The sequence below is a fragment of the Cardiocondyla obscurior genome, linkage group LG04 (genome assembly GCF_019399895.1).
Source record: "Cardiocondyla obscurior isolate alpha-2009 linkage group LG04, Cobs3.1, whole genome shotgun sequence".
Taxonomy (NCBI): domain Eukaryota; kingdom Metazoa; phylum Arthropoda; class Insecta; order Hymenoptera; family Formicidae; genus Cardiocondyla; species Cardiocondyla obscurior.
This window is the reverse complement of record NC_091867.1, coordinates 9,392,561-9,419,146: the sequence shown is the minus strand read 5'-3', so window position 1 is coordinate 9,419,146 and position 26,586 is coordinate 9,392,561. Positions and strand designations below refer to the sequence as shown.

The 26,586-nt window shown below is 50.5% G+C and overlaps 2 long non-coding RNA genes across 2 annotated transcripts in view; one reads left to right on the top strand and one right to left on the bottom strand.

The window, feature by feature from the left end:
• Window positions 1-13,005, bottom strand: part of LOC139101746 (uncharacterized) — a 70,074-nt gene extending 57,069 nt beyond the window's left edge. The window contains exons 1-2 of the long non-coding RNA XR_011545610.1: window positions 12,461-13,005; window positions 12,334-12,371 (exon numbers count right to left, since the gene is read on the bottom strand). This is a non-coding gene — a long non-coding RNA (uncharacterized lncRNA). The remainder of the gene's footprint in view (window positions 1-12,333; window positions 12,372-12,460) is intronic.
• Window positions 13,006-14,328: 1,323 nt separating this feature from the next.
• Window positions 14,329-15,809, top strand: LOC139101922 (uncharacterized). Its single transcript, XR_011545641.1, has 3 exons — window positions 14,329-14,875; window positions 14,997-15,217; window positions 15,315-15,809. It is a non-coding gene; the product is annotated as an uncharacterized lncRNA (long non-coding RNA).
• The last annotated feature ends 10,777 nt before the right edge of the window (window positions 15,810-26,586 follow it).

The window sequence follows — 26,586 nt, the reverse complement described above, 5'->3', positions numbered from 1 at the left end:
CGTGGAAGACCGGGAGGGGCTCTCACTCGCCTCCGAGGGAGGAAGATAGATGAAAATCGTGCGAGACAAGAGGCTAGAAGGTGGACACGGGCAGCGGGGGTGGCGAGGGAGGCACGGATGCTGCAAGACGAGGGGCACGCGAGAAGGGGGGGGAGGTGGGAAGGGGTCGCCCACGCACGCGTAGGATAATTGCACGCGTGATTCTCCCTCGGTGTGCCGGAGCTCTCTCCTTTTCCTTCCCTATCTTACCGCCTTGCCCTCTCGCGCTCTCCGCCACACGCACGCACGCGGGCCCGTGCGTGCGTGCGTGCGTACGTACGTACACGCGAGTTAGCATCTGCATGCGAGAGAAGTCCGAGCGTAAGGAGATCCCGGTCGCGCGCGGGGAAGAGCAGAGGGGGAGGAGGGGGGGAGCGAGGGGAACGGGCGAGCAGGGGAAAGGAGTGGAAGCGCTTGAGGAAGAGGTCAGAGGTCAGCCGCACTCTCGACGAGGCAGACGCGACGCCCACCGAGCGACACCCACGCGAAAAGCCTTCTCTCCACGGAGCCTTCGTCTTCTTCACCTTCTTCCTTCTCCGCCGCGTTCCCTTCCTTTCTTCGGCCCCGCCGGACTCCCCCCCCCCTCTTTCCTCCCTCGCATCGCGCGAGGACCACGGTTCCTTCTTCTTCTTCTCGAACCGGACTGTACGTTACACATATACCGATACCGAATTCCTCGCATATCAGCGGGCATGCTTCGGCACGTTTTGCCGTTCGCGTCAAATAATCGCGCGGCCTGCTCGCGAGACGGCTCCTTGCCCGGGTCGCAAAAGCGGAAGACGCTCGTTTGATTAATACGATAAACGGAGGCAGAAAAATTGTCATAAAAAAAGTTGCATTTAGTAATTATTAATTAGAGATAAAATTGACTTTTCTCAGTAAAAATACGTATTTTCTAATGAACCGAGGAAAGATTTCGTAATAATTTTTTTTTTTTTCAAAGATCTAACAATATAATTTAATTTTTTATAAGTAAGGTAGCCTTCTTGGATTCCGCGCCGTGAGGCCGTTTTTCCGACGAGTCGCGGCGAGTTATCAATGTTATTTACAATTGCAATACTCGCAGTTAGGTAACAGAACGTTTTCGCAAGAGCTCTCACGGGCCGTCGCTCATTCGCGCCGTAAATCGAGGCGATACGCGCGAATGATGAGCCGAAGGGGGATGAGAAGAAGCGGGCGAGCGCGGACGTTTTCGCGTAACCGGCGCGGTGACGAGCTAGAAAACGGCGGCACTAAATCAACAGGCGAAATTTATCGCTAATATTTTTCCGGCGCGCAGTTAACTGTCGCGCGGTCGTTAGCGGTGACAAAAGATTCGTAATTTATCGAGTCTCCGGTTCAACCGGCCCGGGTAAAGTCTTCCGCGGACGCTAAAACCTCCCGTTTACGACTCCTTCAATGGATCGTGAAGCTCTTCCTTTGTACGCGAAACGAACGGCGAAACGCTCGCGCCGTCGCTCTTCGCCCCGCTGAATTCGATTATCTGCTCGTCCGCGACCAACGGGCCCGACCGGTCAATCGTACGAACACGCTCGGCGTTTATGGCGCATTGAAGAAACGTTATTAACGAGCCTTCCACGATCAAGACATTTCTCTTCGCGGAGACGACCCGCATCAGCTTCCATTGCCTCCCCCTAGACACCGTGCCCCGTGACTCTTATAAAAATGATTCCGTGAGCGTGCGAGCGAAAGTGTCCACCGCACTTCGGACGAGAATCGACTTTTCATTTTCTAAATTTTCTTTCCTATTCGACAGTGCCTAAATTTACGTGAACTGCTAATTTATGTGGAAAAAAGGTGTCGCGCCGGCGGTAGGAATTTATTTAATTCGCGAAAGTACATAGGTATAGGTGCGGGCGATACGTATTTCACACCGACGGACCGTTTCGTGATGAAGCCGTTTCGCGATGGCGATGCAAATCGCTGGGGATGGCCGTATTCGTGGGTATTTAGCGGCGGGCTGTTAAGGCGGAAAGAGAGCAGTCCGGGGCCAGCGAGGGAAATCACGATGGACCGGGAGGCATTACGAGGGATTACACCGGTAAGTCTGGACTAACTGGCAGCCTGACGTCATAATCTTAAGAAATATTCGGGCGACCGACTCTGCCGCCCCGCGTTCTCGCTTCGTTCCTCGCTTCTCGTCCTCCTCTTTTCCCCTCCGCCCACGATTATAGATTGGGGATTGAAGTCGATGCTGCAGAACGAAGGGGGGAGGGACGGGGGGGCAGAAAGTGACGCGAACGGCCAGGAGTAAGAGAGAGAGCGGCGGCCGTTAGACGAGGAAGGAATTTATTATACTCCTGAGAATTTGAGGTAAAGACTGACGGGGAAGGAGATCTGGACACGATCTACGGTAAATGCTCCAGCAGATCCTCGAGGTGATCACCGAGATTTTCGAATCGATCAATTAAGCGGCGTGTGGGAACCGTCCGGTCCGGTCTCGTCCGTCCGTCCATCCGATCAGAACCGAAAAAATCAGATGTTGATCTCTCCGCAAACCTGTAATCCTCCTGAAAGGAGACGAGAGGGGCCCCGGCTCCTCGGGACGGGATTCCCTTTCTTCCCTGTCCGCCAGCTTTCCTCTCGGGATCACCAAATATGACGGGAGTATAAAAGTTGGACGGAAGTAAGCGGTAAATAATTCCGCGCGAACGTGGAGAGAAACGCGGTGAAGTTCTACAGATATTTTGTGCCAATTTTTTTCCTTTTTTTCCCTTTTTTTGTGCGTTCGAAGTGACGCGCGATTAGAAATGAAGCCGTTTACGGAGATCGACCAGAAAAAAAAAAAAAGGAGAGAGCAACTTTGGATGTTTCGGCACGCATGACGAAGAAAACAGCGAGAAGGTGGAATGCGAGCGCGCCGGACTTAGGTTTCTTGCCAAAGGACGGCGCGACGTCACGGTGTTTTACCGAAATAAGCGGTGACGTCGGCGACGTCGTCGCTGCCATAATCGTTTCAAGCGCGCGCGCGCTCGGTGCCGCGGTTTTTGCGACGTGCACCAGACCGGCGAATTAAGGAAAGTAACGTATCGCCGCCATGGCGGCGGGAAACGACGTGTCTACCCTCTCCGAGGGCGGCGAGAAATCGAGGCTTAATCTCGCGGCGAAAGGGGCCCTAAACGCACGAAACGTGGATACGATGATCTTAAATTCTCGCGAGGGCCCTACTCGATTACCTGCCCACGCGATTTCTCGAAGCTAACCCGAGCGTCAGGACGAAACACGGGGTAGGAACATCGGAAGAATACGAGATAACATGGGCGCGGACGAGGAGGAGAAAGATAGAGAGAAAGAGAGAGAGAGAAGGAGAGAATGGAGGAGGAGACGAAAAGGGGCAAGCGACTGAGGGAAAGAGAAAACGACGAGGAAGAGACGGATGAAAAGAGAAGACGCGAGAGAAAGAGAGTGCGTATTTGTGACAAGAGACTAGATCCACGCCGGTGGGACCACACGTGCGACGACGACAGCGACGGCGATGACGACGGGGAACGACGATAGCGACGACGACGACGAGCACGGACAGCGAGAGTATGTTTTCTGGGTACCCGGGACAATTTTCGGCCGCTCCGGAGGCTGCGGATATCTCGCCGCAACGAGGCGTAGGGAGTATCCAAAGAACGGCGCGATGCAGTCAGGCTCTTTTTCTTTTTTTTTTTTTTTTTTTTTTTTTTTTTTCCTTTGCTCATTTTTCCTTCTCAATGATCCCCGCGATCAGGAGAAGCGGAGAAAGAGGATCGGTCCCGAACGAGATGGATCAATGGACCGAAGGAGGCAACAGTCGAAGAGGATGCAAAGAGGGTGAGAGAGGGAGGGAGTCGAGAACGGTGGACCACCGGTGACGTCCTTGACGTTTTATCGTTATCCGGTTGATTGGGCTGAAAATTTGACGAACTGGTTCCGGCCGCCTTGCCACCTTCCCGCCCACCCCCCCCTTCGTTTCCTCGTTCGACGTGTTTCTTCCCTTCGCCGCGGCCCGAGACGCGTTCTGCGCCGAGATACGCAATCGGACAGCTTACTTAATGCGACGAGATGACGCAGACGATAATACCAAATATATATAGAATATATACATATATCGGATATATGCACACGTACACGTATAAATGACCGTACACGATGACAAGATAAAAACAGAATGCGCGCACGAACAGCCATGCGGGGATTAATATTCGTAACGCGATTTTGTTGGTATTTTAGCGGCCGGCATAGTCGCGAATAACGATGAGGTAGCGTGACGTCGGTTTATGCCACAACCAGATCGCGACCTGCACAAAAGAGGCGTTTATGCGAAAACCAGATCTACCGATGGCACGAGAGGGACAGCCGTTGACTGCGTCCCATCGGCGCGTTAACAAAGAGCACGTTTCTGCATTGACAATGACGGCGCTGGAGGGGGAGGAGAAAAAAAACACGCGTGCATACAGGGTGTCTGGAGTTTCATCGGCGTCTCACAATTTATAATTTAATTTTCAAATTTCAGGATTTGCTTTCCCGAACCAGATTTGCGTACCTCATTTCTTGGCGAACAAATTTTTTTTTTTTATTCCCGGATTACAGCGGAGTGAAAAATATAAGGCAATTCGCGAGATTAATTTTCGGGACGGAAAATGCGCAAAATATAAAAGAGAACAACGAAAATATGCAAGAGATCGGAGATTTGCTGCTCGTCAAATTTAAATGCTAAAAGAATCTCGAGGCGTTGGCGAATTTCCCTTGGGACACCCTGTAGAGACGCGAGGGCGAAAGGGAGCGAGAGGGAACGAAGAAAGGGCGAGACACGAGGAAGAGGATTGTCGCCGTTCGTGGTCCACGCGAGAGCGCCATTCTGGGCCCGGGTGGTCCCCCGTCAATCTGCTGCTCATACTGCTTTCGGCACAAATATCCTCCGAGGATGTACTGGGTCCTACCTCCTGCTCGCGCTTTTTACTTTCTTTCGATCCGTGTAACAGGCCGTCTTTTCCCGGCTCGTTACTTCGCGAGAGTATCGCGAAAAAGGAGAAGCAAAACGCGCGCGGGAAACGACAGGGATTAATGTGTTCGCGAGGACGTACAATGAGTCGCGTTTACTGAACTAGGAAGATCGAGAAACATAGTTCTAGATCGGAAATATATAAAATAAAAAAAATAAATAAAAAAAAAAAAATTATAATTAGAATTGTCGAAAAAGTAAATCTATAGTCGTTTAAAAACGAGACAATTCGCTGCAAGAAGTTGTAATCGCATATTTGCGATTTGTCAAGTGACAGAAAAAAAAATAAAAAATAAAAGAAAAAAGAAAAAAAGAAAAGAGAAGAAAAGAAAATAGGCGTTTGCTGAACCATTCGGAAAGGGAGAAAAAGCGAAAAACTGCTAAACAAAGACTGGCATTCTGCCAGGTGAGATACAGATGCACGCAGGGAGAATGCAGCATCCGAAAGAAGATCGAAAATCAGTGAAGTGCAACGTCGCGAGAGATTCATACGCGTTGAGGTCTCCTGGGAAGGAAGGAAGGCCCCGAGATCTCGTAAACCAGAAGATTAGGATCTGAGGCCGACGGCCACCCACTCCGAGTTCGCTCATTTTCGCTCCTTTTCTTCCGCCTCCCCTTATCCCGAGCTCCATCTCTGTTTTCCTTGTTCTGGGGCATACCCGGGGTTCGCCCGGACACGTTAAACTGCCGTGTCTCTGCGTAGCGACAATTAACCGTAAAACGTCCAGAACTTTATTTATTCTCCTACCCGCTGGGTCACGCGCAGCATCCGAGTGAATAGACGCACGAGGAACGCTTTTCTCGGAATCATTATTAAATCTATTCAACGAAAAAACGTCATTAAAGAGCTCGCGGGGCGAGGCAAAGCGGTGATTTTTTTTTTTCCCCCGCGAGAAAGAAAAACTAACGCTGCGAACCTACTGCTCGAAATCCGTGCGAAAAATTACGACGAAGTTCAAGTTATTTTTAAATTAACACTTATGATAATTGAACAAGTACGAACGTAACGTAAGTCGAGGGAAGTAATTTCGTTGGCGCAGCCGGACCTGTTTCTCAATGGAGAAAAGTCGTGAAGGTGCTCCGCGATCATTCGACGAGCAGAAGTTCGGATAAAGCGTTAAACGCTTTAAAAACCTATTACGGCTATCGGTCTTAATCTACTGCCGGGCAATTTGGCGGCGGGGCCAGGTAATACAATATTTTTCCGAAAGTTTCCGCAGCTCCGCAAACGTGGCGAAAAGGTGTCGGCGGCCGGATCGGCCGCGAGATAAGATTTTTCCCCGGAGATTGATCGGTCACCTTGCGGCACATGTTCCCTAATATAGCGTGTCCCAACACAAATTGTCTTAATCGAATCGGGGGACGCGATCTGCATCAAGAGAATTTAAAGTCTCGAGGGATACGCGCGGCGATGCACGGGCGAAGCACCATGCCAAATCGGGCACGTGTGGACGATAGACGAGGAGAGGAGTCGACGAGGGGGGGGGGGAGGAAAGGGCAGTGAGAACGGCTCGAGCCACAAAGCGGAGTAGGGCGATAGGGCTGCTCTCTGAAAGGGAAGGGTTGAAAGGCCACGGAAAATAAGACAAATGCTAAGAGTTAGTTATAAATGACGACAACGCGCGCTGGACAACGTGTAATTATTATAAATCATCTTTGCATTAAGATATCCCGGTTCTTTTGTTCCCTTTGCATGCGCGAAGGGGGGGGGAGGGGGAGGGATATTGCGGCGTGCTGCCGTGAGTGTTTCGGCGAATAAAAAAATTTTTGCGAAATATTCGTAGGCGCGGGGACGCGTTTTGAAAATGCGCGAAGTGACGTTAAAACAGCGCCGCGCGAATTAGCACAGCCGTAGAATGAAAGTCACATTCGAATCTCCTTTTCGGACCTCAATCATCTCGCTCGTTTACTCGTGTATCGATTACAGGAACAAAAGGAAGGCGCGAGGTTAATGCGAGAACACGGAGGTGCGAAGGGCCCGGGATAAAAGGGATAAAAGGAACAGGGAGTGAGACGAAGGGGCACAATGCTGTGTCGGTCAACTGCGACGCTTGTATAAAGGGAACCGTGACGCCGGGCGAGAAAGAGAACCCGGGGGAACCGGGTGGCAGAGCGAGAGGACTACGGACGGCACGGGGGGCGAATGTAGAGGGAAAGGGAGGGCGGAGGGCCCGGGTAGAGCGAAGCGGAGGAGAGACGAATCTTTGGAGGTTTCGCAGTTGTAAATAATGCATTATAAATATAGGCACGCAGGACGCGCGGCGCTCACGCAACACAAGGGACGCGTGCTTCGCATAGCTGCGCGCATTGTGGGCTCAGCACGAGGCCATACGGGACCCTATATAGCGGGTCTCATGGGCCCCTCACGAGGCCCCGTCGTCACAGCGGCCGGCGATACACGGGACGGAGAGGGCCCCGCTTAGACAACAATCACATTCATCGAGAAACTCACAATGCTAATCGTAAAGACGCCGCCTATTATGCCGGCATGTCCACGGAGGGTTCACGAGGGTCCTCGAGGAGGCGGGCTTATCTTCCTTTTTCTGCCAACGACCCGCGTGCGCGCGTATGCGTGTGCGCGCGCGCGTGCGAGTGTGAAGGGCTCCGAGTTTATTTCATCGACTCTCTTTGAATTGCCGTCGAATCGAGAGACACTCGCGGCTTTGTCGCGCCCGTAACCTTTTCCGCCTTCGAACGCGCGGGGATGCGCGCCGATCGAGCCGAACGACGTCGGGGGTGGCGGCCGTCGGGATGCCGCATAGGAGGTTCATAATACAGATAGGCCTCTCGACGCCGCGGGGTGTCCGAATATCATTCAACATCGACGAAAGTCTGCCGCGACGCACGTCACGCGTCCTCGCACGATTCTAATTAACTCTTTGGTACCCGGTTACGAAGCTAAATAATAGATATCCTCCCTTCGCGCGAAATCTCACGATGAACGAATGCACGGAAATCGCGCGCGATCGTTTCTTGTGCATACGTGAATTTTTTTTAAATTATCGTGCGGCCCGTGCACGCAGCTTTGAAGCCCCGAAATGATCTCTTTTCAAGGAGACGCAACTGACCGGTGTTACGAAACGTTCTGCAAAATTTATGCCAATGTTTGCTAAGCGCGATACTTTCTAAAACGCACAACAGGCGAGGTATCGGTTATCGCGGCTCATTGTACCTCACCGCGGGGTATACCGACAATGCTTATTGGTGATTATATTTACGTTGACGCTGGACACAACAAACGTTTAAAATCGACCGTCGCTTCGTGCGCGCTTCACTTTTAAAATTCGTCACGGTTACGAATGTAGTAGCTGACCGCGATACTCCTAGCTAGGAATTGTTGCCGCTGTTAACGGGGGCCCCCTTTTGTGGTAGAATTCTTCCTCAAAACCGGCGATCAAAAGCGGCGCCCGGGACAGAAGATGAAACGACAAGGCCCCCTGCGGAACCACCGGTAGCTTCAGAGAGGTGTCTCCGCCTTCGGACCACCGTTGACGGTTTTTTTTCTCTTTGTGAGATTTATTCTGTGCGCGCGAATAGCCGTGGGAAGAATGCTTAAATCGCAGGAGGCGGAAAGGAAGAAAAAAAGCCTGACTTTTGCAGGTACATTTAACAGTCTTTCACAGATTTCCCTTTGACGAGAAAAAAGGTTACGAAAATTGGTATTTTATTGCACGGTTTATTCACCCCAGAACGTACCACGTAATACCTGAGAAGCCTAGCGCGTGCAAAATGTAAATTAATAGATCCACGGTTACGTACTTAATTGCTCGCTTAAGCGTTACTCTTCAGAATCATTTACGACTTTCAAATATAAATATTAAATTTAATATAAATGCAGCTGAAGTTAAATAATACTTGCGAAAATTATTCACGGCTACAACGAGCGCTGAATTTATTTTGAACAATGCTACATTTGTTCGAAAGTGACGCACCTTCGGGATTGGCATATCTCTGGCAACGTTAGACGCGCTTTTTAAATCTCCCTCCCGTGTAAGTAATTTAATCTCTCGGCCAGTTGGTGTTTATCTTTATCCGTAGGTACGCCGATACCGGGCACGAGCAATCTGGCCTCCGCGGCCTCGGTCGAGTATTTTTAACGGCCATTTATTGCTCTCGAGTGTCGAAATTCACGGATGAGGATCCTAGAGACTCCTGAAGGGTATGCTCGAATGGACTATTGTGGTAACAAGTGGGCGCCCGCTACCTACCCGTCTACCTGTCGTCGAAATTGAGCCCTACCCTCGCGCGGGTACGAGGCCATTCAGCGTGAAAAAGGGACTTGCTCCTGTCTCCTGCCCTTTTTCTGCCGGCAACGAAAACGATCGTCCCCCGAGACACTTGCTCCCGCGGGAGAATCAACCCGGACCGCCAACCGTCACATCGCGCCGTGATGGAACGGCGCCCCTCGCGCTTGGCATCTTCATCCCGCCATGGAATTTCTCACAATCGCTTTTGTATCGCTCGCAGATTATTCGAATACTTTCCCTCACGGCGTGCCACGAGAGATTTTTCCCGAACGAGTCGAGGCGAAACTGAATGACAATTTTTACGCGCGTTTACGACAAGGAGGGGGAGGGGTTTTCTTTTTTTTTTTCTTTTCTCTCTCTCTCTTTTCTCTGCCTACGGGCAGTAAAAGTCCGCGGTGCTTTAACGAGCCTGCAAATGACCGGTCCGTATTTTTTACACGCTCGATCGCGATGTGCCCGTCGCGTTTGCTTAATTGTCGCAAAAAGATGCGCTTTGAGGTATATTAGACCTGGGCGTTTCTCCGGCCGGGAGAACCGGCTCGTTTGATTCCCGTGCGCGGTCGTGCTCGAGGCAAGCCGCGCATCTCGGTTTCGAGTGCGTATGGGAAAACAACATTACCGCGACCTGCCCGTAATGCCAATCGTTCTAAAAATATACCCCGCGCCGACGAGCGGGATCGTGTGTGGGTGAGCTCCGACCGTCGGGATGACTCGGGAGTGAGTACGGGACGCGGTGTGGACCGGTGGGAGAGGTCAGAGCTGTCACTCAAGCGGCCCGATGTGTCTAGCTACCCTCCTATTAGCCCTCACCGCCCCTCGTTAATTGCTAAATTGAAGGCAATTTCGACAGCGAATTGGAATTCGACGCGATATATCGTGGAAGCTGAGACCTTCGAATCGAGCGGAGATTACGCGCGATTTATGGACGCGTCATCCGTTTTTCTCCGTCGTAGAGAAGACTCGCGCGATGGCTTTCTGGATTACGAACAGCGGAAAAAAAACCACGAAAAAACAAAAAAAAAAATAATAATAATAAATAAAAGTATAGACGCGATTTAATAATGATCTCTATAAATCACACGAATCGCCGGTCCTGATAATAGTTGAGCCTTAAGAACGGTAATCCGCGATGCCCGTTACTTATAGAAAAGTCATTGTTAAAGCTGCTCTCAAAGAAATACATCATTCCGCAACGTTTCTTGCCCGCCGGCAAAAATATTTAACGAACTATTCCCACCGGAAGGAGGCCTGACGCGGAGCAATTTCCCCGTTTGCTCGCAAACGGCAAGACCCTTTCGTCAAATCCGAAACTTTCGACCGTGAATTTCTCTAAAAAGCGAGCACGGTAGAAAAAAAAAAACCCTACGTTTGTGTTAAACGAAATTAAGTTGTGCAAGGGACATATTAAATTAAAGAAGCGCGCGCGCACCGCGCACCTTTCGCTTCGCTGCTTGATTTACGGCAGCCCCGCAGCTTCCCAGAATGGGTCCATTCGTCTACCAAATTCGTAGAGCCGGATCGATTTAGTAAGGGAGCACCGCGCGGGGACAAAGCCGTAAAGGGGGAGGGGAGGGTGGAAGGGAAAAGAGGCCGTCGGTCCTCCGGGCCGAAAAATCCCCGGGTAGCTTCCGCGGTCGGAAACGTATCGTTCTCCAAAAACGACCCCGGGCTCCGCTCGTAACCCCGGCGCCCTGTGTTTACGACCCGACGGGAGCAACGTCTCTAAAAACCAGGTACGCCCAACAATTCCACCGGTCTGCAGCACCGGCAGCCCCATTTTCATTGCACCGGCGAACTCCTTTTTCGCTCGGAGGCTCGACGGCGTTGCCCGGGCACCGCGCCGTTTAAGACGTGAGAAGGATTCGCCGGAAAGTATATAAAAAACCACGCTGCGAAATTGTAATCGCCGACGCGACGGCGGCCCCCGAGGCCCGCGGAGAGCGAGGGGGAGAGGGAGAGGATTGTTTTTACTGCCTTTTTATCGTTATCCGCGTTGCGCGTGTGCGTGCCCCGCTCGGCTTTTATTGCTATCGACAGCGAATAGGCGTAAGCCGATGATTTACAAAATGACGCAACGAGCCCGAAGGAGTTCGACTCGCGCGAATGCTAGCGGTGCTTTACATTGTATATTCAGTCGCGTGATATTTCAAAAGAACGAGATTGATTTTATTTCGAGAACGGTAATTGCGATCTATTAATTATCTTTCCAATTTGAGCCGAAAAAAATTGTTAAAATTACAAACGCGGTCTAAACGGTGTAATTAAAATGAGTCCTGAATTCTCGCGAATCAGTCGCAGGATTTTTTTGCCGCCGCATGCATTTTCGTAAGTGCCACGAGGTGGGAACAAAGTACTCGCGCGTATACCCGCCCAATATAATAAGGGGGGAAAAAACAAAAAAAAAGGAATCAAACCGCGTAAAGGTTTCCGAAGGTAGTCGTGAATCCCCTCGTAAGACGGGGTCGTAATTGGTCGTTCTTGCTTTTAATTGGCTGCACACCGATGATTTTCGGCCCGGTTGTTAAAGCTTACGTTGTAAACGGTCCTCTGGAAGCTGGCCGAAATTTAGAGAAAAAAATTTTGGTGGCCGAGATAGGGAGAAACGGCCCCCGTGTCTACGTGTACATATGTATATATATGTATAATATATATTTAACCCACAATCGAAATCGAGACCTACGTGTTTACGACCGGTAACTGGGCGGGCTCAATCGATGGCCAATTATACACGCGTTAATAGATGCCCGGCGAATTTTATAACTGGGTCCCACTGTATCCGATGTGTTTTACATAAATTTATCCGACGATCGAGGGAAGCCGATGGGCGTGACGGGTGGAAGTCGAAATGTGCGACGGGTAACACAAAGTTCGGGAATACGATCCCGGTTTTACGAGCGTTTCACGAACATTTTAACGACGTGTGTGCGAGAATAAATTGCAATATAGAAAATCATTCGCTAATTAACTCGGTTAGAACGGGCGACAACGCAACAGAATGGGCGACAACGCAACAGAATGGGCGACAACGCAACAGAACGGGCCTATTGTATACATATAAACGAAGAATGTGGGACTGACCTGGTCGATACGTTGCGGAGATACTCGGCTGCAATGACCTAGAACATAAAAGAAACATTGGAGTTAAAAAGCCGCTCGAATAAATGTTCATTGTACGCAGTGAGAAATAAATGAAATAGCAATTTACCTTGTATCTCCGTGGCTTCCTCCTCCTCCTCGTCCTCCTCCTCCTCGTGGAACGTGGGATGTCTGCCGACAGGTCATCCTTCTTCCGTGCACAGGTCACTCACTCGCGAAACCTGCACGAAGATTAATCAGTACCTCGATAACAAATTATTGACGAAAGTCATTCACCCGATACTACACACAGCACCTTCGAATAGCGCCGCCAGTGCTTCGGATGCGATTTGTTAATTCGCCGATCACGGAAGTGAGGTTAAATGACATTATTAGCGGCTCTCGGACTTTATTTAGACGGAAGAAGACTTTAACTTGCGTGGCAGCGTCGGGATACCGTACCTACTCACCGCGACGAGCTTGCATCCGCGCAGAGAATTACCGTACGATGTAAAGACAAGTATACGACGTTCGTTCACGAAGTATGCCGCGTTGCTTAAACCCGCACTTTCCGCACGCGACTCGATCACGGATGTTAATTCGCGACAAGCCGGAAGTTCAGTGCGTTAAACGTACCTCATTTCTAATGGCGCACGATACTGTGATACATTGTCGCGTTACGAGTCCGGCTTCAGACTGAACGGCCAGCTGCTCGTGACGTCATATCGCGTGATGTACGTCGTACGGAACTCGGCCGCATGAGCGCGCCATCGTTACTGTTAGATCACCTTTATGCAGATCGACGCGCTGCAAAGGAATCGAGTGAATATAATTGACGCCCGAATCATACAAACTACGGTACGAATAAATTACGTGTCTTACGTGGCGTCCGATATTCGGGATCTCGTCTCATTCATGCCGCGTTAATTTTCGCAGGAATTCAGAACGGATTATCGTTGAATATTCGCTGCCGTGGGAGGCATAAAGTCCGATGAGTGCATACTGCTCCGAATCTTGGTGCGAACTGGCACGACTGGTACGACTGTTACGACGTTTCTCGTTCCTGCACTAGTGTCTCCACCATCGACTCCCACTCTTACCACCTACACCGCCGAACAGAAGCTGATAAATGACGTCGCGGACGATCGCGTTCAGTGCCCCGGGTACAGTTCGTTAATTCGCCGATCTCGGAAGTGAGGTTAAGTGAAATAATCCGCTCTCGGACTTTAGCTTGCGTAGCATCGTCGGGATACCGAACCTACTCACCGCGACGAGCTCGCATTCGCGCAGAGAATTACAGTACGATGTAAAGGCAAGTACACGACGTTCGCTCGCGAAGTATGCCGCGTCACTTAAACCTGCACTTTCCGCACGCGACTCGATCACGGATGTTAATTCGCGACAAGCCGGAAGCTTAATGCGTTAAAAGTACTTGATTTCTAATGGCGCACGATACTCCGATATATCACTGTGTTACGAGTCCGGCTTCAGACTGAAGGACGAGCTGCTCGTGACGTCATATCGCGCGATGTACGTCGTACGGAACTCGGCCGCTTGAGCGCGCTTATCTCGTACACCACCGAACAGTAGCTAGGTAGATGACGTCGCGGACGATCGCATTCACAGCCAGCTGTTCCTACGCAGATGTGACGAACGACCGTGCAATTCCAACGCGAAAATCACTTTCCGGTGCACGTTCCCAGATCACGGAGAGCATTCGAGACTAATCCTTGTACCCCGGAAGTAAATTTCCACGTGCACATATTCACTCTATGCCGTTCGCGCGACCGGGCGATGATCTACGCGGATTAAGCCGGATCTCCATCGATCAAGGCGGGGTGATCGACGATTCGTTCTCGCGCGGCCGGTAGTTTCGCGTGCAGATAGTCTCGGTGGCCACGTTGTACTTGTGCGGAACACGGTATCACGGCGTGGCGAGCTTCCATTACGGTGTGGAAGCTCGGTGGCGCATGCGCGTTGCTACGTGGCGTACGTTACTAGCGGACCGGGGCGGTGTTCACGTGATTGCTTCGTGCTCGGTGACTTGTTACGCACGCAGCTAGTGCCGGTGGCCAGATTTTTTGCGGAACGTGTTATCACTGCATAGCGGGCGACTTCGATTGTGACGCAGAGAAGTACGGTGGAGCAGGCTGCACGTGGCTGGACTCACGGGAATGCCTCGCGCACGGTGACTTTCAGTGACCGACCATGTTACGTCTGTGTAAGGTGTACATATTCTGCACGGCGCAGCGAGCTCCCATTACGGCGGGGAGAAGTACGACGACACATGCGCGTTGCTACGTGGCGTACGTGACTAGCGGACCCTGCCGGTGTGCACGTAGTTGCTTGGCGCTCGATGACTTGTTACGCACGGAGTTAGTGCCAGTGGCCAGATTTTTCGCAAAACGCGTTATCACTGCGTAGCGGGCGACTTCGATTATGACGCAGAGAAGCACGGTGGAGCAGGCGGCACATGGCTGGACTCACGGGAATACCTCACTCATGGTGACCTTCGGCGACCGACCACGATATGTTTATGCTAAGGGTACGTATCCTGCACTTTACATTAGTTAGTTCCGCGACCGAGTCGAGCATTTCGTACGACATTTTTGTATCTTTACTGTATTCGATGTGCCATCAGCTAATGAAAGCCGTTCCTGTTTCAGATACGACGGAGAAACTGAACGTGTCTCGCCTCGTTAATCGTTTGTAAATGAACCGCAGCCGGTGCGTTATACTTTTTTACGGGAGTGTCGCATAGTAACGCGCGTTTTTCGGGAGTGTCGCGTGTGTGTGCGCAAGGAGGACCGAGGACCGACATCCCGGACAATCTGAGAGGAGGAGGAGGCCTCGGAAAGGCATCTGGTCTCGGCGGAGCAACCCCAAGGTAAAAATCACTTCTTCTGTACTCACAATTTCTTACTTTGTCGTTTCGAATAATAGAACGTGTCTACAACTTAGTTTTCTTTCTTTTTATGTTGCAGGATTATCACAACTCCGCTGCTGCGCATCAGAAGTAGTAAGTCTGTAATATTTTTTATAACTCGACTCTGCATCGCCTTTCTACATAGGAGACAATTCGATAAAGACGTCTAAATATAGATTTACATGTAAATTACACTTCGGTCAACGTTAGATCTGATTTCTCGCTTCACTAAACGGTAATGAAGATATTGAGGAAAGCTCATTTCTGGGAGGGATCTATAAATAATATAATCCTTACATAATATCTCGTTTCGTCCACCGTTACGAGGTATATGATTTTATAATTGATATCAGATATTTTAAGAGATCGAAATCCGACGGAGTCCTAGCATTATCTTCTGTTTTATACCGCTATTCTCGTAAGAACTCACTGGCGTTTATGGTCCAGCGGGCCGACAGTGGGGCCGATTAACGGCCAATTATAATACATGTTCACGGTGAGCCTGTGATTCTCGAAATTGACCCTCGTGGTCCAGCTTCTCGTCGAAATTTTTCCCGGATAGGCTCGAGGTAGGAAACGAGACGGTGGGGGAGGGAGGGCAGGGGCCCTCGGCGTCAAAAGGCGGTGGGGCGAGACGAGGAAGCGGCGGGTTCAGATTCAGGAGACAGAGGGGAAAAGATTAGGCTGACGAAGTCGATTGGTCCTCGACGCGCTTTCGAAACCTCTAGTGCCTACCATATAATTGTTACGTTATTAAATACCGCTTAAGTTAAACCGCGCCCTTTCGAGGAAATTCCTGTCAAAGAAGGTCTCTTTAATTAAGGGGTATCCGTGGCATCCTCCCTCGTACGTTCTTTAGGAAAACGAACTTTTAATAGGCGGTAGTGTTCGGGTGGGCGATCTGCAAGAACAAAGTTCGACGGGGATAATCGGTGCCCGTGCGATGCAAAACTCGCCGGGGTCGTTTCATATTTATTAGGAACCGTATGATCCGTATCGCTTGCGACACAATTGATTTGTCCACGTATTCGAATCGTCTAATGCAACATTTGCAGCTAAATTAAAATTTATCAACGTACTTTATTTACTTAATTTAATAATGATATATTAATCATATATTTATATTATGCAAATTTATTTAAAAAAAAATTTTACACGTAAATTTTATTAAAGTAAAAGATGCGAATAATATAAAAGTGCGTGCGAGAAAAAAAAAAAAAAAGAAATTGTTGGATGTTGCGAGGTCACCGACGTCTCGGCAAAAGTTGCATTTGACGAAAGCTCGATGATGGTTTAAGGCGTCGAGAGTCACCCATTGTTTTGACGTTTGCTCTGAGTAATCGTCGAATATGTATACAATATGCACCAGGTGTTCCGTCGGGAAGCGTACGACGTGCGGTTTGCCTTGCCATGTAAATGCCGTTCGCAATAATTTATTTAAATGTAAGTCAGTCCGCAATTCTGTGGACGCGCATATACAATATTTACGTGATGCACGTGTTCGATGCGCTACCTCAACAGCTAATAGAAAATCGCATTAAAAAAAAAAAAGGAAAAAATTAAATTACGCGAAACATTGTTTCCAAAATATTTTTCTCTTTATTATACGCAATAAACGCGCATAAATGTATATTAATTAATACGCGGGCAATTAATACGTCATTAACATTAATGCGGCAATTCGAATACATCGCGGTACAATAGTTAATCAAACGGAATATTAAAGAACCATCCAGTTTAACGTAAATTAGATCTCTCCACGATTTTTATATAGGAAATGAATTTCGTTTTTACGACGGGAATAAAATGAGATTCCATCGTGAGAGAATCAACAAGATTACCATGACAGTAATCCTTCGAAAATTGAAATCCGTTGAGAGCCGTTAGACTGCTCCTTTAAAAACACATAAATTAGGAAGCAAATAGCTGCACGGGAAAGCATCCTGAGCGGTAAATTATGGATCGCTAACGCTGCCGTGGGCTCCCGTGCCTAATGTCCTCATCTTCCCTCCCCTTCGGCCGTCGGTTTCGGCCGCGTCTGTGCCCCTCGATTTCCGCATCCCGCGGCCCGTGCGACCCTAAATTAATAATTCGCATACGTTTACGGGGCATTTCCGCGCGCGAACGGTCGCCTCGTTACCTCGCCAGGGAAATGGACTTGGGATCTTTTTTTTTTTTTTCTCTCTGTCCGTTCACGTCTCCATTATCGTTTAGTCGGCCGCGGATCGTTTCACCGGGATCTCTTTATCGACGACGCGGATCCGCCGTCCGACAGTAAAATCCGACGGGGCCGTCGGGCACCGATTGCGTTCGTTATGACGGCTCGTATTCACGTTTGCGCGAGGCGTAACCAGATCTTTACGCGACAATGAAACGCGGTGTAATCGCGCGCGTATTGCTGGGACCGCGCGGACCGCGCCGTGTACGGTTTTACGAGCCGGTCGACTTTGGCCGCGGCGGCGCCGTCCTCAAGGACGCGGGAAGACCCGTGAGGCCCACCCGTCGAGGGGGGGCCTCTGGTAAAAAGGCGGCTTGATTTATTCGAAATTACGTTAACCGTCGGTCGTCCGCGGCGGAGACCGTGCCCCGCGTTACCTAATTGAGAAACGCGATGGCCGATGAATCATCGCCCGTTGCCGCGCGACGAGTGCCCGCGAATAGTTTTACGACCGTGAGAGTGACGACAAAGAAGAGGACGACGACGGCGGACTCCGCGAGATCGGGCGGAACGTCGAAAGAGTTTAAGCGACAATCGGATCTAATTTTAAAAAAAGAAAAAAAAATTATTAATATAATAATTTAATATATCTTCGTAACATTTATATAAAAATTATTTTTGTCGAATCTTCGCTGTGTTTCGTCGTTGAGATATTTTTTTTCTCGCATTCGCGTACGTGGCGCGACGATTACGATTGGTTCCGGAAGGTAACAGGATCGTTTGAGAGCAAATCGAGAAAGCTACAATCAAAAAAAAAAAAAAAAAAGAAAAGGGAGGGAAAAAAAATAAAGAAAAGAAAAAAAAAGAAAAAAAACGCGAATGAAAGAATTAACGGGTTAAGAGATGCGAGCCCTGGCTTTTTCGGTTCCACGTCCTTCGTTTTTAACGCGTTATCTGCTGCACGGAGAAGAGGACACGGAAGAACGGCGAGAAGCGGGCGGGATAAGGCGGCGGGAATAGCATATCGGGAGAAACGCCGTTGAGAGAGCCCAGCTTTGTCCTTCCTTCTCTTCTACCGTTTTCTCGGGACCCGTCTGTCGCCCAACCGCGACATAACCCGGAGTCGACCACACGCGTCGGCAAGTAGATAAACCGATTGATATACGGCCTACATTCTACCGCTGCCTCCTATTTGTCCGCGCCGATTTCGCGGTGTCGCTCGTCATCGGTGTCGCGCGTCTCCTCTCGCGGACAGCCGGAAAAGCCGCGTGGCTAGGTCATGTTAAGTGCCAATTCGCGCAAGACTTATTAAGTAGAGATAACCGGCTGCTCTCAGAGCGAGAGAGAGGTACATAGGTAGATAGAAAGAGCAAGAGATAACGGCGCACCGAGTCGCTGAAGATGAAGATTACGCTCGTCGAGAGGGGAATTTATTAACGGGACGTTACCTCGCGACCGATTCGCTATCTGCTAATTGCTTGTTGCCGGCGTTATCGCAACAACGCGCGTCTTCATTAAGTAATTAATTGCCAATTAATCGGAGATAAGCGAGACGGCGTTTTCACTTTCCGCGCGTTTGACAGTCGCGAGACGCATCGTCGTCTCTTTTTCTCTCTCCCTCTTTCTTTCACCCCCCTCGTTCTTATCGCAGTCGTTTGTTAACGTCGGTTACGCGGGTGTTCCCGTTCCGTCCATCTCGCCCAGCGTCGTCGCGACGTTCGTTTTCCGATAACGACTCCGTATCACTTGCCGGGGAGTGCTCTAATGATCGCGCGCGCGAAGCGATCGGCTCGCTACTCGCTCGTCCGCCTACCAGCATCGATGACCGTCGTCCACCATCGCTCGAAGCGCGCGCGCCGACGGGCTCCGAGGCGACGATTTGTCCGAGAAATGGTAATCGGAATCCTGCTGGGCCCGGTAACGAGATTCGAGCGGTCCCCTCGACACGCCGGGAGCCCCCCGAACCCCGCGCCGCCCGGGAGGGGGCGAAGATCGATTTAAACGTTCGCAGGGAGGTCGGGGTGGCTCCTCGACCCCTCGGCGGCCTCCGCGAGCTGTTCCCAAATCCGGCGAAAGATTGTGACAGCGACTCGTATATATCTTCACGGCCGCAGCCGCCCGTGCGAGCCACGTAGCGACAATATAACCGGCCCTGTTGATAGCGGCACTGTCAACGACTACGAAGGGCTCCGTCGAGTGATGCCGCATAGCTACCCACGAAGCGGTTTTGCTCCTCTGCGGTTACTCTCCCGCGTATACGGCTGTTCAAGGTGCGTGGAAAAAATAAAAGAAAAACGATAAAGAAAGAAAAAACCTAGCAGGCCTTTAAATACATACACCGAACGCGCGTATCTCTCGATAAACTTCTATTACGTAACGAAAAATAAAACGCGGCGAGATTATTTTAATACCCTTTTTTTATTCCAACGTCAGTCCGACCAGGCGCGCGTTTTCTAAATAAATAGATTGAGGATGCAGAAAGGATTTCGAGAGGGTTTAGGATGAATTTAAATGTAACGCTGCACGCCGCGCGGATCGAAGGGAGATCGCGTAAACGCTTAGCATGAAAATCCCCGCAGAAATTTGTAAGATGAACCGGCGAAATGGCTTGTTAAACGCGCGCGGCGTCGCATAACGAAACGCGCGCGGATACGTGATGCCGTCGAGATTCCGCGTCACGCGGGAAGGAAGGGGTCAAAGTCGTCCACCTCGGATATCTAGAATTTGCCTCATGCATAATGCCGCGGCCGAGAGTATGCGCGACGCTTGTTTCGCAATCCGTGGTACAAATGTCCTCCGGGGCGTTCGTGCCCGCGGTCATAACCATCGTCGTTGCAAAAGTGTCGCCTCGCGCGCTACATCCGGCATGCGGTTCCACGAGCGGAGCCGAGCTTCGCGCGGTCGTAAAGAAAAAACCAGGAGAGAGAGAGAGAGAGAAAGAAAGAAAAAAAAAAAGGGGGGAAAAGAAATACTGGATGACGTCTCATCTCGGATTCAAATGCTCGCCCTCGGCTCCCGATGCCACATAAATTTGGTTCAGGCCGGTGTGAAGACAGCGACGGCGCGCATACCAAGACCGAGCGGTGCACACGGACCGTTTCACGTTTCGCCGTGGATAACAAAGTAGATCCGCGCGCACATCCTCGCGTCCTTTGTAATCTGGAGGCGTACATCACGGAATCGCATTTCCAGGCCGAGTTTCTATCCGCGGTTTCGAAATGAAATACGACCGGGGGGGAGAGGATGGGTAGGCACCGTCGCGACGATCGCCGGCGATCGCGTCTATCGAGCCCGACTCGGAACTGATAAAACATCGGATAGCCCCTCGCCTTATTGTAAATAACAATTTAAATGTATATTATTACCCGCTTCGCAAAAGAGCCGATACGATAAGGTAACAAGCCCGTTAGATCTCGTCGGCGCCGGCGGACGTTGCGCCGCTTTAAAGGCTCCGTCGTTCGACGACCGGGGGGGAAAAAAAATTCGGCCGATTAACACATCTCCGCGCGATAAAATTGTCCGCCGGCGCGATTTCCAGGAGACTCGGAAGAGACGGGGAAAACCGCCGGTGTCATTACGCGCGTCGTCGCGCGCCGTCTATTTCGGCGATAATTTCGCCGCGGACTTCCTTCTACGGCGCGAGGGTCGCGTTACTACGGTTTTTAAGCCTTTCATAAACCCGGAGCCCGCCGGGATCTCTAAGCAGCGGCGAGGTGAACGAGTGAATGAGTACGTGAGACGGTACGAGCGGGGGAGAGGGCGCCAACGGAGGGGGCGGGAGGGAGAATATAAGGCAGTAATTTACGAGACAGCTTCGCGGCGTAACGAGCGTCCGCGAGGCCAACGAACGGCTAAGCGGCGGCGACACCAATCTGTTCTGGGCACATAGTGAAATTTCGCGAAACAAATACGAGCCCGGCCGGACTATCGCTGTCATCCCGACGAACCGGTGATTCCCATACGGAAGAGCGCGGCCTCCTAATGGGACAGGGGGGGTCAGGACTTCGCGGAGAACTGGATTATACATCGAGCGCGCGGGAACGATCAGGGAGAGAGAGAGAGAGTAGAAATAGTCCCGTGGTCGTTAAAAGCTGAATTTAAGACGCGACTGCCGCTGACGTTGTAAGGAAATTTAGATTACTCCAATTATTTGAATTAAAATTATAATAAAGATTGAATATATACATATTAGAATATATTTTTGTATAAATTGATACGCGATTTTAATTTAATTGTTAGAAGAAAAAAAAAAAAAAAAATAGGGGAATAAAAAAATCCGGGTATAATTTTCAATTTGTAGACTCGTGGCTGCTTATCTTGGTGGGTTTTCTCCGGAATTATTAAGACTAACTCCGCGTTGCGCGTTAACGGAAGCGATTTGCGAATGCGTATATTTCGGCGGGTTCAGTGGCTGCCGGTGGGATTAAATTTAGCTGCGCAACGTTAATTTGCGATCGATCGTCAGCGGGGACGATATAACGGCAACGTAAGTAGAGATAAACGTCGCGGCGGCACTCGGACGGTCGTTGGACGAGAAATTTATGTTCTCGTTGCTTAGCATCGTTGGGGCCCCGTCTCGTCGCGCGTACCCCCGCGCGCACCGCGTTTATTAATACGGGGAGGTAGTGAGGCACGGGACACGGGGGCCCAGGGGCCTCGGGACCGCGCGGCCCGAAAGACTCGCCGGGCGTTACACCATTCTAGCGCTCGGATATTTATTATCGAGCGTCGATCGCATGAATCGCCAATCGATATGCCATTCGTAGAGAGACAAGAAACGGGACACCCCGCGGACGGTCTTGCGGGCTTGACACGACCTAACAAATGGCTGTTTTACGTCGGGCAGAAAATGAAGCGAGCATGACGAGTTGATTTTCGGTCGCCACGGGAGTGTGCACGTTGAAGGGGGGAGGGGGAGGAGGCACGGGGGCCCCGACGGGGTGTGGATAGCGCTCGCTCATGCTCATGCGAGCGGGGTACGCGGGGCTCCCTGCCCCGTTGGAGGGAGCCGGACCGTAGAAACCGAGAAAGAGAAAGTGACACCGAGCACCGCCGCGGTCGGGGGAGAGAGAAAATGTGGAAAGAGGAGCCCCCCAGCAGGACAACCAATGACGTGTGACGAGAGAGACGGAGAACGAAGGGCGCGGGGGGAGAAAAGCGAGAGAGGAGACACTCCTACAGTCTTGGAGAACACGAGCCAAGAGGTGTTACTTGTCAGTCCTCGCCTCGAGGCAATGACAGCCGTGGCCGGTGAATTAGCATGGGATAATGGGACGCGGTGGGCCCGGGTACCTCCGCGGGGGCCAATGAGCAGCCACAAAACCGTAGTCGGAGCCGGAACGACGGGAAACGGGAACGATCGTCCTGAAGCCTTCAACTGGAAACCCAAATATCTCTGAGTCATACGTTAGGGGGACTCGCTTGCTTCTTTTTCCTGAGATCCCCGGTGTCTTTCCAGTCTTTCATTTGCTTCGAGATTAGCTTTCCTTCTGAAACACTGCGTCGTCTAACGTCCGTAAAAGAATCGTTTTAAGAAAATATTTCGTCGCTAAGAAATAAAATGCGTAAAGAGATTTTTCAACATCCCCACGAATTAAAGATTTTTTTTTTTTTTTTTTCTTTTTTTTCTTTTTTAAATTAGAGTTTAGATCTCTCTTTGAGACTACCGCGTAATATAGATGTAATTGCAATTATAAGCAATCCGCGAGCGTGCCCGACAAATTGATTATCATGCTACGTTGACATTATGCCAAACGAACAAGGAGGAGCGCAGGGTAGAGCGACACCGAAACGCATGATGAACCTCCACGCCTCTTCGTGACACCTCGCCGGCCGACTGTCACCGATCTTTCTCCTCGCTCAAGCCGCGGATGATCCTTTGTCGACACTCCCACATTCCCCGATGACGAGGCCAGATCAGAGCTGCGGATAGCGCGGTGTGTAGATTGTCTCGCGGGTGGAATCTGTCCGCACTGTCCGCCGCAGATTCAACCGATGCCGATTATCGTCCGCCCGTCCTTCGGCAATCGTTCGATCTAATCTATTCTTAAAATAATCTATTATTAGGTATTAATTTTTCTTTTTTTTTAATTTTTTTTTTTTTAATTTTTTTTTCCAAATTATTCTATAAACCACATATTTCAATATTTCAATGCCTCGCCAATTAATGCGCGATGCTTTCTAATTACACGGTGCAGTCTCTACCGATATCGAGATTTCCGAGAAACGTCGATGCATTTATAAGTGGCGCGGCAACTCCATGATATCATTCCCGACGCGAATAATCGTCGTCGCAAGAAAGTAGCGCGTGAACTTTTTTTTTTCTTTCCCCCCTCCCCCCTCCTCGTGCGTTACTTCTCGAGTGCGCGAATACCGGCGTGGGCGGTCGGGACGGAGAAAGGATTAGGACGAAGACGAGAGGAACAAAGTCGACCGTAGCTGCAAGTAACGTCGTTAGCGGTAAACTTTCCAAAGTTGCCGGGCCAACGTAGCCACTTTACTTCATCTCGGAAAATCCCGTACGAGTAAATGCGACAATTTGTCACTCGCTAAGCGACGACGGGAACGAGTTGAACGAGGTGTCCCTTTCGCGCCGAAAGTCCACGTTGGATAGAAATCGACCGTCGAATAAGGATATCAATTATCGCGATCGCGCGCATTCGTCATCCGGTGGCTGTCCATTTCTTAGACGCCCGGGGAAGTTTACGGCGATCAAGATCGCAGGACGGAGGCGATCGAGGCAGGTTCACCTCGTCACCTGGAATTAATTACGCCGGGGACGGCCATAATTTCTTCGCGGCGGCCGCGAGCTGCCGGCGAACGGGAGGGACCGATCGGATCGTTCGCCACGCGGTGGGGGAGGAACGTTAAACGTCAACGTCGATACGCCGTCGGTGTAAATAATCGTTATTGTTAAAGTCCAGCGGCAGCGGTGCAACCTCTTTTCCTTCGCTGCGCGCTCGTTTCGACGCGTCGGTGCGCCGGTCACCGGTGAGTCACAACGGGACCTCACCGCGTCGGCGGAGATCGAGACGGAGAGAGATAGAGAGAGAGAGGAAGAGAGATAGGAGGAGAAAGAGGTTCTTGTCTCGTAATTTATAGATCGTAGCAAATCGCCGAAGGGGGACAGAAGAGGCTCGTCGTTTTCATGGCGAGAGCGCGCCGCCGGCTTCGCCCTCTTCCTCGTGGGCAGCGTCGGAGCAGCATTGTTTCCGCGTTCGAAATCACCCGGCCTGATCGCCAGCACGAACCGCCGGGGAACAGTGTCATTTCTGCCCGCGTTTGCTTAAGGCCTGATCCAGAACGGAGATCGTGAAACGCGAAGCAATAACGTCTTGTAAAATAGTAACTTCATGCGTCGTGCGGATACGTGGCACAGCGACGTTTCGAATCGGAACAACGTATGCTCGTAAATAATTGTATTTGAAAAAAAAGGGGGATTTATAAAAAAGATTATCAAGTTCTTAATCAAACTTGAACGAGCATTGTTCACTTCCACGAGAACGCGAGGTTTAACTAGACGAATAAAATCGGAAATCGCAGCTGCTCTTCGAGGTTGACCTCTTACGCGCTATCATCCTACTTACTCGCGGTATCGCCCGATCCCCTCAGGTCGCCGAGACGATCCCGGTCGACCTCTCCGAGTCCCCCGGGTAGCGTCTGCGCCCAGGCGCCACGGTCGTAGTATCATCTCCAGGAGTCTCCGCGATGGGAACCGTGGTGGCTTCGTCTTCACATATTGTGCCAACAATTAGGTGAAAGGCGCTCCCACAGATCTTAGAAGCCGCGCGAGCGAAGAGCGCCCGGCAGAACGAAGGAGCGAGAGAAAGAAAGAGAGAGAGATACGGTCGCGGAACGGTCGAGAAAGAGAAAGAGGTAGAGAGTGCGATCGGGCACGAGGACGAGGGGGGCACGAGGGACCGGATCGTTTAATATACCTACCGAGCGGCCAACCGACCTACCTACCTACCAACCTACCACCCAGCAATGTGGACGCTCACCACGTCGCGAAACGTGTACGAGAACGAGTCCGACAGAGACGGGACTCCTAGCCGAGCGTGGCGCATCTCGTGCTCGCCCAAGGGGGACTAATCTAGCTGGTAGTTTGACGTGGCGATGATGCGGTGGTAACCTTTACTCCGTCCTGCGATACCAGTCGCGAACGATCCCTCCCCGCGCGCGTTTACGCCTCGCGTACCCCGCCTTAACCCGCTTCTTTTTATTCCGCCCTCGCTCGCCCGGTTTCCCTCATTCAAGCTCGGCCGTGCAAACTGTTAGCTCGAACCCTACATTTCACGGTGAAACCGAGAGAGCTCGATCTCTTCCAACAAAGCCCGCGCGCGTGACACAGAGAGTTCTAACAGTCGAAACGTCTTTCTAAGTAAACCCTTTCTAAAAACAAAATCTTTCTTTTTTTTTCTTTTTTTTTTTTAATTTTGTCGTAACGCGGTTTAAAGAACCGAGAATCGCAGCCTCCTTTCAACAGCCGGACAATTTGTCATCGTTTATTAAAATTTTCTTTTCGCGCGCGCATTCCGATTTTGAATGAGGGGGGAAAGATTAATTGATCGCGATAAATCGCTTTTTGTTTGTTTTATCGGACGTTTTCGTATATCCTTTTATCGTGGCACGCACATCTGGCTTCACGCAACGTTGCGCCTTAAATCCCATTTATCGCGCTCTATTCGCTTTTAAAATGATGATTTAGCGATAGTAACCTTCTTAACCTTTAGGCACTCACCTTTTGCTACCACACAATCGCACTCACTTTCACACGTAACCGTCACCGATTATCTCCCCGCGTATCGCCTTTTTCTCAATTCGATCCTGCACGCTTAATAATATTTTACAACGTAAACGTCATTACGTGTATCTATATTCATCCGTGACCTCGTCTCATCGCTTTCATCGATTAACCGCGCGCCGAGCCCGCTTTATTAATCCCTCGGTGATCCTTTCGCGAAAAGGAGCTCGAACTTAAACTCGCCGGGACGGTTCGACGTAACAAAGAGGTCCTTGAGACGAGCGGCATTTACGCGCGAGATGAATTGTCTCTTCCCGTATAATTATCATTACGCAATTATCACCAGCGATACGTAATCGCGCAGCAACCGTCACGTTCCTTCTCTCTCTCTTTTTTTTATTTCTTCCGCTTTTTTCCGGTTCTGACTTT